This window comes from Mustela nigripes, chromosome 10 (assembly GCF_022355385.1).
Source record: "Mustela nigripes isolate SB6536 chromosome 10, MUSNIG.SB6536, whole genome shotgun sequence".
NCBI lineage: Eukaryota > Metazoa > Chordata > Mammalia > Carnivora > Mustelidae > Mustela > Mustela nigripes.
In genome coordinates, this window is record NC_081566.1 from 63039247 (window position 1) to 63052197 (window position 12951).

General features: G+C 51.4%; 1 long non-coding RNA gene across 1 annotated transcript; it reads left to right on the top strand.

Annotated features, from left to right (window-relative positions):
* The first annotated feature begins 972 nt into the window (after positions 1-972).
* LOC132026236 (uncharacterized) lies at positions 973-5916 on the top strand. Its single transcript, XR_009406837.1, has 4 exons — positions 973-1255; positions 1586-1864; positions 2619-2722; positions 4688-5916. It is a non-coding gene; the product is annotated as an uncharacterized LOC132026236 (long non-coding RNA).
* Positions 5917-12951: the final 7035 nt, after the last annotated feature.

Consider the following 12951-nt stretch of genomic DNA (forward strand, 5'->3'; position numbering starts at 1 on the left):
ACTCACCCACATGGTGTCCACGGGTCAGATCCTGGTTCCTTACGAAGGAACCACTCTGGGGATGGGACAGTGGTGTAGAGATAAAGAAGACCTTGCTGAGGGACTGACCCTCAAGATCGTGCGCAGTGGGAGACAGCACACGTGTGGAAACATGAAGTGATTTAACATAAACGACACATGAGTTCAGACCAGTGAGGGTCACTGGCAAATGCAGGATTGTGGGAGGTTCCCGAAAGAGGGCTACCAAGCCAGGCCTGGGTGTGGGGCTGTGATTCAGACGTGTGGACACCGGGGGAGGGGATGAGGTGAAAGGCAGGCAGGACTAGCGGCCATGGGTTTCATGCTGGGAATTCTAGACACTGTGGCATTTGGCCGGGAAGATATTTTGGGCAGCAGAGATTGTGACACATCTCAAATTATCCTATGCGGGTACTTGCTTACTCTTCTGTTTATGAAACCAGCTCCGTCCAAGGGCAGGTGACCTGCACATGTGGACAGGACAGACTCCGAGAGAGAGACAGATGCTAATTACGGCTTCCCCAGAGCTGACTGTCCAGAAAACCCAACACGTGGGGCTGTGTTCTGGGGGAATTGCTTAGAACCCTTTATCAACAAGGAGCACTCTGGCTTCCATGCGGAGAGGCTGCTGGAAGAGATCCCACAAGCTTGAGCAGCCCCGAGAACGAGGACATCTCAGGACACGTCCGAGGAGCTCCCACGAGCTCAGCTGATTCTGAGTGCCTTTCATTTCTCGTGGCCTCCTTGTGACCATGGGAGTGGGGCATTCCGTGAACAGGACGCCTGGCAGAGCTGGACAGTGGGGCTTCATGGGGACAGCCCTGCAGTTCTTTCCTGTGCTTGCTTGATTGGTCACAACTAGTAATAGGTGCTTTTCCTGAAAGTCCACAATTGCCTCTTGAAATAGGAAAACCCCCGGTCAGATGGATAGGATATTACTAATGGTGTGAAAACTTTTCCGGGCCATTAAAACAAGATCCTTCCCCTTGCCTACAAGTGAAAGTTTAACAAACCTTCCTTGGTTGGAAGACAAAAAAACAATGTCTGATTACAGCAAAGTTCAACGCCATCCTGCCGGATTCTTCTGGGCACACAAAACCCCTGAAAGGCAGGAGCCCCACCAGTGTCCGGACTCGGAATCCAGCCTCTTGGGGTGCTTTCTGTAGATGGCTTCCAGTGGTATGAAACCACCCATAATCACAGCTGCTCTATTCACCTTGCCCAGCGCCATCAGCCGGTAAGTCATTTCCCAATTTGGTGTCTCATCGAATCCCAATCACAGCTCCAAGAGGTGAAGATGATTCTTTGACTCTTGCAGATGGGAACACCGACTGGATAATTTAAGCACATTATCCTGTCTCAGGGCAGTATCGGTGGAAGGGTTTCCACCTGGTCTTGGGGTCAAAGTCCATTTGGGCTCCTGAGCAGGGTTGGGAGAGGTGAGGCAGGGCTGGGAACCACAGGTGGAAGGGTGACCGCAGAGGTACCCGGGCCAACATCTGGTCATCTAGGATAGGCTGTCCTCAAACAGGGCAGCCTCTCACCAGCCTTCCCTCTGCCTGGGAAGGTCACGAGTCGGTGTCAGAGATCGCCAGATCTGGAAGTGACCGAAGTCATCTAGGAGTTCAAGTCCTTCATTTTTCAGCTGGGCAAGTGGAGGCCCTGGGGACACGAGGTCATGCAGAGACTCACACAGCCACCTGGTGAGAAGCTGAGACTGTTCCCCAGGTTTCTGGATCTTATGCAGAAATTTCTCCTGCTTCCCCTGAATACGCTCCTTGCCACACGCTCTCCTTGGATGAGGTAGAGACGCGTCTGCAGTGAGAGGCGGTTGGGCATCCCCTCGGTAAGCGAGCCCACTCCAGAAGGGCCGGGTTCACCGGTGTGCCGGGTCTGTGCCAGACACATCCCGCACCTGGTCTGTCATCGTCACAGGGGCTCTGCAAGTGTGTGTCGTTGTCTCTGTGAGGCGATGAGGCCAGGGACGAGGAGGGGTTTGGAGGGAAAACAGGGCCTTCCATGCCCTCTCCGCTGCACCGTGAGACCCCTGTAATAATTTATCTCTTGTCCTAGGAAACAGGAATGTCTGCTTTTTTAAAATTAATATGGCCAAGTATCATTTTTGGGAAACCATTAAAATCCAAGTTGTCTGTGTTTATTCCTAGAACTATATTTGATTAAAAGGGAGATAAGGGAGACGGACCAGTTATCCCTTTCAGACAGCATCCTTAGAAGGCTTGATTTTTTTTTTTTTTTATTGTGAAGGAAAACCAACTTTTTAAAAAGCTGGAATTCAAGTCATATGCTTAAGTAATTTTTTCAGAAGATAGACTTCTTTTTTTTTTTTTTTTAAACCCTATTCATTTAAAGTGTTGGGGGCGAACCTCTAGAGGCTCTTTTGTGTTAATTAGCTCTTCCCTCCAAGTACTAATATCTTCAGGAGCATGAAGCATTTCATCATTTATACCTCTGTTAGGCTTTCTCTGGTGCACCTGCTTTCCTCTTAACATCTGTGACATGCCTTCCAAATTTAAAAAAAACAAAAACACACACAACCCCCTCCCCCCCCCTTTTTTTTTTTAAACTTGGATGACTTTAAGGAATGGAGAGATGTGAGTGTCATGCCTCCGAGGAAGAATGTGGACCACAGATGGGCGGCCTGGGACTGCTTGGTACTGGAGAACGCAGAGAAGGATGCCAAAAGGTGGGGATAGGGAACTGACAGAGAGGGAGCTGGGAAAGCGTCAAAGCAAAATTTCTCCATTTCCATCCACCCCACCCCCGACCCCTCATGGCTATTCCGGGCCAGTGTGCCCCACGGTCTTGACACGACGTAGGTGCTAAGTACTGGCTGTCAGCTCTGACCGTCGCCAAGCACGGCACTGAAATGTCGTGATGAGTCTTTCAGCGTGATTCCACACACGTGCCTCTGTCATTCGACTCTATCCTTCCCCACACGGACCCTCTGCTCCTACCGGCACCAGCCAGAAGGGTCACATCCTAGATCGCTCCCACAGAACTGGAGTAAGAGCCTTTCCCCCTGAGAGCAGGTGCCTCCGTGTCAAATCCATCGTGGTGAGGACTCTGAACCCGAGGTTGACTGGCTCTGGTGCTTGGGGGTTTCCTGGTTCCTAACTGCTGGCTTGGTCTTTAACCTCTTGGGAGGCACCCGATTCCTGACTATTTATTTGGCTTCTGGGCCCTGTTGGCTTTCCCCATTCCCGGCCCCAACCTGTAATTCCCAGATCTGTTCTACTTTTCTGCCTTGACTTCCCACCCTGGCTCAGGACTCCTCATTGGGTTAGCAGTCCTGACCCAATAGGGAGAGTCCATCTCATTGAACAGCCAAGCAAACAGGAGGACCGTGGAAGGGTCAACAACCTCATGTTACCATCTAGCAACTGGCACAATTCTCATGGCCTTTTTGATGACGGAGCTGTTTTACATGTAATAGGAGTTCAAGGAATGCTAGAACAAAAGAAATATTTTGTTATCAAGGGGCAATAATTGTTATTCTTGCCAGTTGTTGTGTTAGCTATGCTTCTATAAATATAACGTAGTGTTCGAAATGTATATCGAGTTCCTGTGGTGTCCTGAAATTGGGGTCAGCGCACTTCTCCAAAGAAGACCAGACATGTTCCTGTGGTGAGGGCTCGTGAATGATAATTTTGATTGTTTTTCCCTCCTTCTAAAAGTGAACAAAAGTCAGTTTCACCACAGAGCCTAGATTTTTGACATAACTTCACCTGCATGAAATCCCAGTTTATCTCAATAGGGCATCAACACAGGAAGGGGAATTTCCCATCCGAGATAACTAACCCAAATCAAAACAGAACTCAATTCCCAGGAAAGCTCTGGCACTTGGTCTCACAGGTTTTTTGAGAATGGTAACCATGGGCATGTAGTTTCTTGGGCAAAAGTGACTGGATTGATTTCTTACTATTTTCCAGGAATACATTGAGGCATACACAAAATAGGATAGGCTGGGTCCTTGGGGCGCTGGGGTGGCTCACGCGGTTAAGCGTCTGCCTTTGGTTCGGGTCACGATCTCAAAGTCCTGGTATCATCGGGCTCCCTGCCTTGTGAGGAGGTTGTTCTCTCTGCCCCTCTGCCCTCTCACTCCACCCCTCTCCAGCTTGTTCCCTCTCTCAAATAAATCAATAAAATCTCAAAAACCTAGATAAGGTGAATCCTCAAATACTGATTCTTGCAGACCAATGTTCTTAAGACCTCACACTGAGCTTATCTCTAAACATATGAGTTACAGCAGATAAGTCAATGGGTCAGTGTCAACTCTTGGAGTTCATGATGGTTTTAAGGGGACGTCATCAACCACAGTCCTGCCCAAATCTCAAAGCTGTTGATCTCTACAATGTCCTACTTGACTATAGGTGTAGCAGTGTTTTGAGCTGTAGGGTCTGGTGGGGCTGGGAATGCTGGCCTTGGGCGGGATTCGGGAGGGTGCTTTGCAATTATGTGACACACCAGTGTTCCTTCCCGTCATCAACGCGGCATTGGTTGGATCAAAACAGAACGCTCTTCCCGGTTTATGTTGAAATTCTCTGTTGTCTTTTCAAATCCCAAGTAAAGATTTCCTCCCATTGTGTAAGTCAAGAAGTCTGACCAAGTATTGTGTTTGGCATTCTGCTGCTGGAAATCTCTCTTACAGGGGCCACCCACAGGGGTCCGAGCGCGGCTCGAGTGACCATCCGTGCTAATGATACAACGCCGCGTGCAGGCCGAGTCTTCATGGCAATAACCCGTCCTTGAGGGACAGAGGAGAGATAAGCAGGAGCAAATCGAAGAGGTGTCCAGCAACAACTCAGACGTCCTATCGCTCAGACGACTGAGGCTGTAGAGAGCAGGATGGGAACGCCAAGGAAGGAGTCGCTGATAAACCAGTGCAGTCATTGGAAGTGTTTCCGAGGGTGGGAAGGAGGCCTCGGGAGGCCTCGGGGGTGAGATCAGGCAAGCCATCAACATGTCTAGGTAATTTGCTAGCAGTCTGACTTTGGGTCGAGGTGTATAAACCTGCCGGCCATGATGTATGGAGCCTGCTAACCTGAGGAAGCCGGGCCACGGACGCTGCTTGGGACTCACAAGAGGGACCACCCGTTCCTGTCGGTGTGACATCTGTGCTGATGAAGGCAGACCCTCACGACCAAGTGGGTCGACAGCCCGTGGCGGGGGATGTCATGGCCTCCATCGAGGACAGCGTTTCCCAGCTCTCCTTAATCCTGCAAGTGGTTCTTAAGGACTGATGCTCTCAAAAGCTGAAAAATGGGTTGAAATGCTTTTGGGAAACTTCATCCGTACTGGCCAAAGGGAGGCTAAGTACCTCTCTGTACCCACACTGACTTTGCATTCCCCTCACTGTCTCACTGAGCCCGCCCCGACTACGTACCCCTCCTCACTTGGCTACTCTACAACCTGACGCCATCTGCTTCCCGCTGTCCTACGCTCAACCTACAGCAAACACCCCTCACCATCTCCATGATTCCATGTCCGCTGTGTGCTGGGCTCAGCTGAGATCTCTAACCCAGCTCACTGACTGCATACCGATTGTGGATTGCTACGAAAGCACTAGCTTTTTCTCCCCTCAATATCTGTTTTCCCATTCTGCCTCGAAGTAAACCCTGGCTCATCTCCCACCATCCCTTGCCCTTATGTGTGGTCACAAGCCAAGTCTGGCCAACGGTGTTTAAACCAAAGTCAGGGGACGCCTGGGTGGCTCAGTCAGTTGAGCATCTGCCTTCAGCTCAGGTCACGATTCCAGGGTCCTGGGATCGAGTCCTGCATCAGGCTCCTGCTCAGTGAGGAGCCTGCTTCTCCTCTCTCTTTGCCTGCTGCTCCCCCTTCTTGAGCATGCTCTTTCTCTCTCTCTCTCTCTGTTTCAAATAAATAAATAAGAATCTTAAAAAAAATAAACAAAAGTCGTCAGTTGGGACTTCTGGGAAGGTTCCTTGAAAGGGGACAGAATGCTGGGGTGTTTTGCCCTTAGACTTTTTACGTTTTCTGCTCGTTTTGAACACAGATAGGATGGCTTAGATCTCATCAGTCATCTTGTGACTCTGAGAACCAAAGTCACCGAATAAGGTGGTTGGTTCCTAAGTTCGGGGGAGCTTGGGTTCTTGGTAACCTTGTGGAACTACACCACCACCCTCTGTGCCTCTTATCTTTTGATTTTTTTTCTGTGACAAAAGGAACCTTCGTGTTCCTTAGGCTGTTGTATCTCGGTCTCCGTTGCTACAGCTGAAGGCAACTTCTCTGGACACAGCCCTCACCGAGCCCACCTGCCTGTGCACCTGCTCCCCAGCCCCTCGGCCAGCGTGCGTCCACTGCACGGGATTGTCAGACCATGATGTTGCCTAAGGGAACAGCTGCCCTCTGTTTTTAATGCCAAGATGAGCTGTGCACTTCCCTTGCGGCTTATCCCAATGTATAAAGCGGAATGGATCAGACTCTCTGAGGTTCATAGTCCCATTCTACAAATGTTAATGGAGCGAGCGAAACCAGCACGACGCCGTGGACACAGAGACCGGCAGTTAGGCGGCACAGTGAGACGTGGGATCCATGACCCAGTCACGTTGTGTGGGTACCTCTGCCTCATGGAGGGCGGCGTGGGTTAGCAGCTGCGAACTTTAAGATCTCCTAGTGTAAAGCTGAGTCACACCCACAACACTTCCCAAAGGGCTAGATTTGGAAAAAAAAAAATACACATTAATTTCTTTACCTTGTCCTCAAGCTTTCTGCCTAAAAATCCAGGAGAAATAAAACTGAAGATACGGAGATTACAGCTGGGAGGCGGGCAAGGGGCAGATGGGCTGCCCGACAATGGGGCTAAGAGGGGACCGGTCCCCAGGGGTGGGGAAAGCAGGGGCTGCCTCGTCCCTCCTGCGGGCAGAGCCCTTGGGCCACGTCTGCCCTGCGACTCCTGCTCTAGTTCCAGTTCCTCCTGGTTCTCTGGGCAAAGCCCGCACCCAGGTGACAGCGTGGTTGGGGGGGTCCTCTGAGAAGACAAGGGTTGGGGTGAATGATCCCTCCACCAAGGACCCTTCAAGCTGTGAGGCGCCAGGTGGAAAAGGCTGTGATGGCATCTTTAGGAAGGAAGGGTCACGTGGGTGCGAGCCCGTGGGTCCTGCTCCATCAGAGTAGGGGGGCGCGGCAGGGGACGGGGCATGTGGCTTCAGATCTGCGAGCCGGGGGTTTGCGATAACGACCAGAGGTGAGTTTAACTGGGGGCTCTCGGGCGTCTGGACTCCCCGCTCGCTTCTAGGCGTCTGCCCCTCCCTCCCCGCCGAAGTGCCTCGAAGGGGTGAGGGTGTGTCCTCGAGACCCCGCAGGGCCCGCTGGGACCGCAGGGGAGGCGATGCTCTGGGGGCCGCAGGTTGCAGGTCAGACCTGGGGTCCGGGAGTCACATGGGGGCGTCGTGCGCGCCTCCTGGTTCTGCTCTTTACTGATCCCTCGGGCGCTGGCATTCACAGAGTCATTTCTCTGAAAAAATAACACGGAGAAAACAATAAAAATGGTTTTTCAGGATGGATTTCCTGTCTTCTGTACCTCAGGAGTCCTACGTTCTGCCCACCTCAGCCTTTGGATATTCTTTCTTTTCCTTTTTTTTTTTTTTTTTTTTTTAAAGATTTTATTTATTTATTTGACACACGCACACACACACACCCACACACACACACACACACACTCACACACAGCACAAGCACAGGGAGTTGCAGAGGCTGAGGGAGAAGCAGGATCCCCCCTGAGCAGGGACCCCCACTCTGGGCTTGATCCCAGGACCCTGGGGTCCTGACCTGAGCCGAAGGCAGAGGCTTCACCGACTGACCCTGCCAGGGGCTCCCGGTACCGTTTCTACGTGGACGACAGACCCTGTGCTAAGGAAGCCCTTGTTTCAAGTGTTCACTCTTTCCAGTCTGTCCCCCCCGTATTGCCAGTTGGTAGAGACAAGTCACTTGTCCTTCCTGGGCCTCAGCTTCCTCCTTCAAAGAATGAAGGCGACGCTTGCCCTGAGGACAAGCCACTCCTGGAGCCGGCCGCGAGCTGGTGGCAGAGACGCGGCTCTCCTGGTGCCCTCGCTTCTTTCCTCGTGACCCCAGTCACTCACAGCTTGTTGTGAAAGTCAGACGAGGCGAGGAGCTGAAAGGCGTTTTAGGCTCTGAGAAGAGCGTGGAGACCGTGTGATTACTGGCGGGGATTTACGGTCCTCAACAACCTGAGCGGTGCACTGAGGCCTTTGCTACTGGAGAAAATCACTTCCCTCCGCTGCGTTGTTTCTCCCACAAGCGGCAGGGGAACGGGTTGTGGGCTCTTGGAATAGTCAACTAATACTTCCCAGGCTTCACCGCCAGTTAAGGAGACTTGTGTTGGTCTTCTCCAGCGTGTGAGCCTTCTCTGATCCCCCTGTGAGCCAGAGCTAGCTGTTCCCCAATGCCAGGCAGCACGGACGTATCACCCCTTTAGGTGCACTGTGTGTGTGTGTGTGTGTGTGTGTGTGTGTGTGCGCACGCGCAAGCGTGGGTGCTGGTGTGTGTTCGTATACCCACGTGTATGTGTATGGTGTGCACTTGCATGTCTGCGTGGGTAGGCGTGTGTGTGCGTGTGTGTGGCGCTCCCGAGAATCATGAGGATCCCATGTTCTGGGGTTCTCTGCCTGCGGTGCACAGCGGCGCCCTGATGCTGGTGAACTCTGTCTGAGGGAGAGCCCTCGGGGGGGACCCTAAAGATAGGACCTTGTGAAGGGTCCCAAAGCCCGAGCATGCTGCCTTCCACGGGGACCTTGTCAAGGGCCGGTCTTTGGAGGGAGGTGATGGGGATGAAGGCTTTGGGGCAGTCGGTTCCAGGAGCAGCTAAGCCGCTGAACGTGGGCTGCCTGAGGTCCCCTCACCTGGCCTGGGGGGCACTGGGGCCGGAGTGGCGGTCCCCAACCCTGCTGCCACCTGGGGGGTGCTGGCTCCTCCTCCTGGGGGACCTCAGGCTCTGCAGTGTGGGCAGGGGTGGTCCGGCCTCTCCAACCCACCATGGAACCTGGGGTGGGCGAGGTGGCGCAGATACGTTCCTGAGAGGAACGAGCTTCTTTAAGAGTGTTTGCTCACCCATAATGGCATCGTAGGATTTTTTAAAACTGAAGAGGGTCTCCGAAGCCTTACAGGGCCAAGTTCCTGTTTTATAGATGAGGACACAGAGGTCCCGAGAGCGTCGGGGATTCGTTCTGGGGTCCGCCGTCTGCTAGGGTGAGAGGGCAGCTTCCTTGATTTCTAATTAAATGATCTTTTCTACTGAATCCTTCAGTAATCAAGGAGAAGACAGCGTTTTGATGAATAGCTACAGGACGGTTAGGGCGGACGCAAGAATTTCCCGATTTATTATCTGGCGGTGGCAGCCTCTGGAAGAGCAATGGCTCTGACTTAGTTGTAGAAACAACCCGGTCACAAAAATGCACAAATATACTGTAATGTCCCATTCACATTCCCCAGGGCTCTTTGTTTCTCTTTCTGTTCGTGGATCCACTTCCAGCGGCCTCCGTCTCCACAAACTAAGAAAGTGCCCACAGGAGCCCGAGGAACATGTCTGCCTTTCTTCCTCCTCCCCCTCCCCCCCCCCCCTCCCCCTCCCCCTCCTCTTGTTCCCCTCCCCCTCCTCCCCCCCGCCCTCCTCCTCCTTCTAGTCCACAAACACTGGTTCTTCTGAAAGTCCCAAAAGGAAGAGAGTAGGAAGGGCCCATTTCCTTCATCTGGATCCCCACTGAGTGACGTCCTTTGAGGCTGGGGAAGGGGGACCTGGGCTGAATTCCAAGGCAATGTGTAATCAAGCACTGGCAAAGGAGCCGTTCGTTTTCTTCTTCTATTTTAAAATAAAATTTGTTTTAAATTTATTCTTCAAAGGTAGACTCTGAGACAGGGGCTTGGGTGCGGACGGTCTGTCCGGCAGGGGAATGAGAATGCCCGAGTGACGCAAGGAGCGAGGTGGGGCAGGAGAGTTCGATTGTTTAAATCAGGACTCAAATACGGTCCCCACATTTCATGGGCTTGTATTTCTCCTAAACCTCTTTATAGGCTCCCTGTTTGTCAGCTTTTCCCCTTGTAATTTGTTAATAGAAGAAACTGGGTCCAGACACCCGGGTGGCTCGGTCGGTGGAGCGTCGGACTCTTGGTTTCGGCTCAGGTCACGTTCTCAGGGTCTGGGATGGAGACCCCCCCCCCCTCCCTTGGCTTCATGCTCAGCGGGGAGTCTGCTTGAGATTCTTTACCCCTCCCCCCTTCAAATAAATAAGTAAATCTTTTTTAAGAAGAAGGAAACTGGGTCATTTAACTGATTAGATCCCCGTAATTTGATAGGTTCCCCCATATGCTGTATTTCGTGTATATTATTGTTGGAGGTAAAGGTAGAAATTTGTCCCACTTTAGTGATGATGATAAAACAATGATCAATATTCTGATTGTTAAGTTCCATTCATTTTTATTATCACGGTTTTTTATACTAGACTTTATATTTTAGAACAGTTAGAGATTTACAGTACGAAGGGCTGATACACTACCCTGCCCCCGACAATTTCCCCCATTGCGAACATCGTACTTTAATATGGTACATTTGTTACAGTTAATGAACCAACACGGATGCATGATTATCACCTAACACTTCGGGTTTATTCGGATTTTCTTAGTTCTTCCAGAATGTCCTTTTTCCATTGGAAGATTGCATCCAAGGTGACATGACATTTCTTGTCGGATCTCCTCAGGCTCCCCTGGGGGGTAACAGTTTCTCAGACCTCCCTGGTTTCTGATGGTCTTGACAGTCTCGAAGAGCGCTGCTCAGGATATCGTAGTATGCGCCTCGACAGGCGCCCCTCGGTCGTTTCTCTCGTGATTAGACTGTGGTTCTCCGTTTCGGGGGGAGATGGAGGAGGCAACGTGCCGCTTTCATCACACTGAGCCTGCAGTACTACACTGTGACCTGATTTGTAATGTTGGTGTTGACGTAGCCCCTGGGCAGAGGTGGTGCTGGTGGGGTGTCTCTCCCCAAGCCTTTGCCTCCCTGCCCACCTCCCCACCTCGCTGCTTATTGGAAGGGGGACAGAGGGCAAGGCCCACACCTCTGGGGGGGTAGGACCCCCCCCCCCCGCGAACTGCCTCCCCCCGAGGGTGGAGTGTGCATGGAGGTACTTGGAATTCCTCTGGGTGAGGTGTCTGTCTCTTCTCCCGCAGATTTATTTGCTGAAGCCTCGATTTACACAGGCAGGAACCCAGAGATCCTTATTCTACCTCTCGGGCTATGCTCCAGTGCTGCTTTCTTTTGTTGCTCGAACTGTTCTAGCTCTTTCATGGGGCTTCGGGTCGCTCTGGCACCTTCCCCTTGTGGGTTATTATTTATCATTTTGAGCACTCCCTTAGTTTCCTGGCTCCACTGGTTTTAAGGAAGAGAAACTCCATTTGCCTCAGTCTTGAGGGAGGGGTTGACATTTTAGAGCAGGAAGTACGCGAAGATCCCTCTCCTTGTCTCAGGGAGTGTGGCGGCTACTGTGCATCGGCTTGCTGAGCCCCTTGGGCCAACAGCCCGTGCTGCATCCCCATCCCCCACCCATGCTTGATTCTTTGAGGGCCTCCGCAGTTGCCAGGCTCCAATCACAAATTCTCCATCACGAAAGTTACGTCTGACGTTCCATCCACTCACTCGATTTTCCTGAACTTTGTCGAAAACAAGAAATTTTAAAAAACTGCCTGCCTTGCAAACGGATTTATTTCCCTAATTTCAATTTCTCTGATTTATACTGAAAAGACTTCATCAAGACTCAGCGAGTGACCCTTAGTTTTATCTGTTGCCCTTTAGAAATCCCTGTTTAACCTGACATACATAGAAAGGTCTAGAAATTTTTGTTGTGGTGGTTGTTTTAAAGATTTATTTATTTATTGGACAGAGAGAGACACAGCGAGAGAGGGAACACAAGCAGGGGGAGTGGGAGAGGGAGAGGCAGGCTTCCCGCTGAGCAGGGAGCCCGACATGGGGCTCAATCCCAGGACCCTGGGATTATGACCTGAGTCTAAGGCAGAAGCTTGACGACTAAGCCACCCAGGTGCCCCCCTCCACCTTTTTAAAAAAGATTTGAAAATTTTGAATATTAATTTTAACACGCCAGTATTAATATAATATTTTGATCACACACACATTTATTATGTAGTTTCTAGGGAGGGCAGTAAAAACAATCTTAGCTCTGGAGATTTACCTCCGTCGGTGTGTGACAGCTTTCCGCCCTATAACCTAACGAAGGGCCGCCCGTTGCCAGGCCGGGCCAACAGGCCTCCATAACTACCCTCCGGGCACACTGAGGCCCATGTGTACTTTTCTAAGGAGTAAAACCACTCTTCATTGTCAAACAAATCAGCCAAATCAACTTTTTCTTCTGTCAGAAAAAGTGTGACTTCATATTTAACCCAAATAAACGTGCTATTATGAGTTTCCATGACAACCGGCTCCCTTCTGAGCGCGGCGACTGGCCGGTGGGAGGAGAGGGTCCCTTGTCCTCTCACTCAGTTTAAAAAGGCAGCGCGTCGAACTCCCTTGATTTTACAATATTTACAAGTTAAGTGGCAACATCCATTACTCCCTCTCAGTCAGAACGTCGCTTTTTTCCCTTTTTCTGGCAACCAAAGCTTGTTTATCAACCAGAGCCTGCTCCCAGGCGAAAGCAAGGTGGACAGCGTAGATGAACAGAAGGAAACGGAATTTCTGCGTCGTCGTGACGGTCGGGACGGGTCTCGTCATTTGCAGGGCCGTCAAATGCAAATCTGGGGCCTCCTGTTCCAAAATTAAGTATTTCGAGAGGGCAACGATGAAGCCTTAAGGCTGGTGCGGACTCTTCTAGGCGGAGGCCCTCCAAGAGCAGGGCCTGGACAGGAGCTCAGTCTGAAGAGACCCTAGTCCCC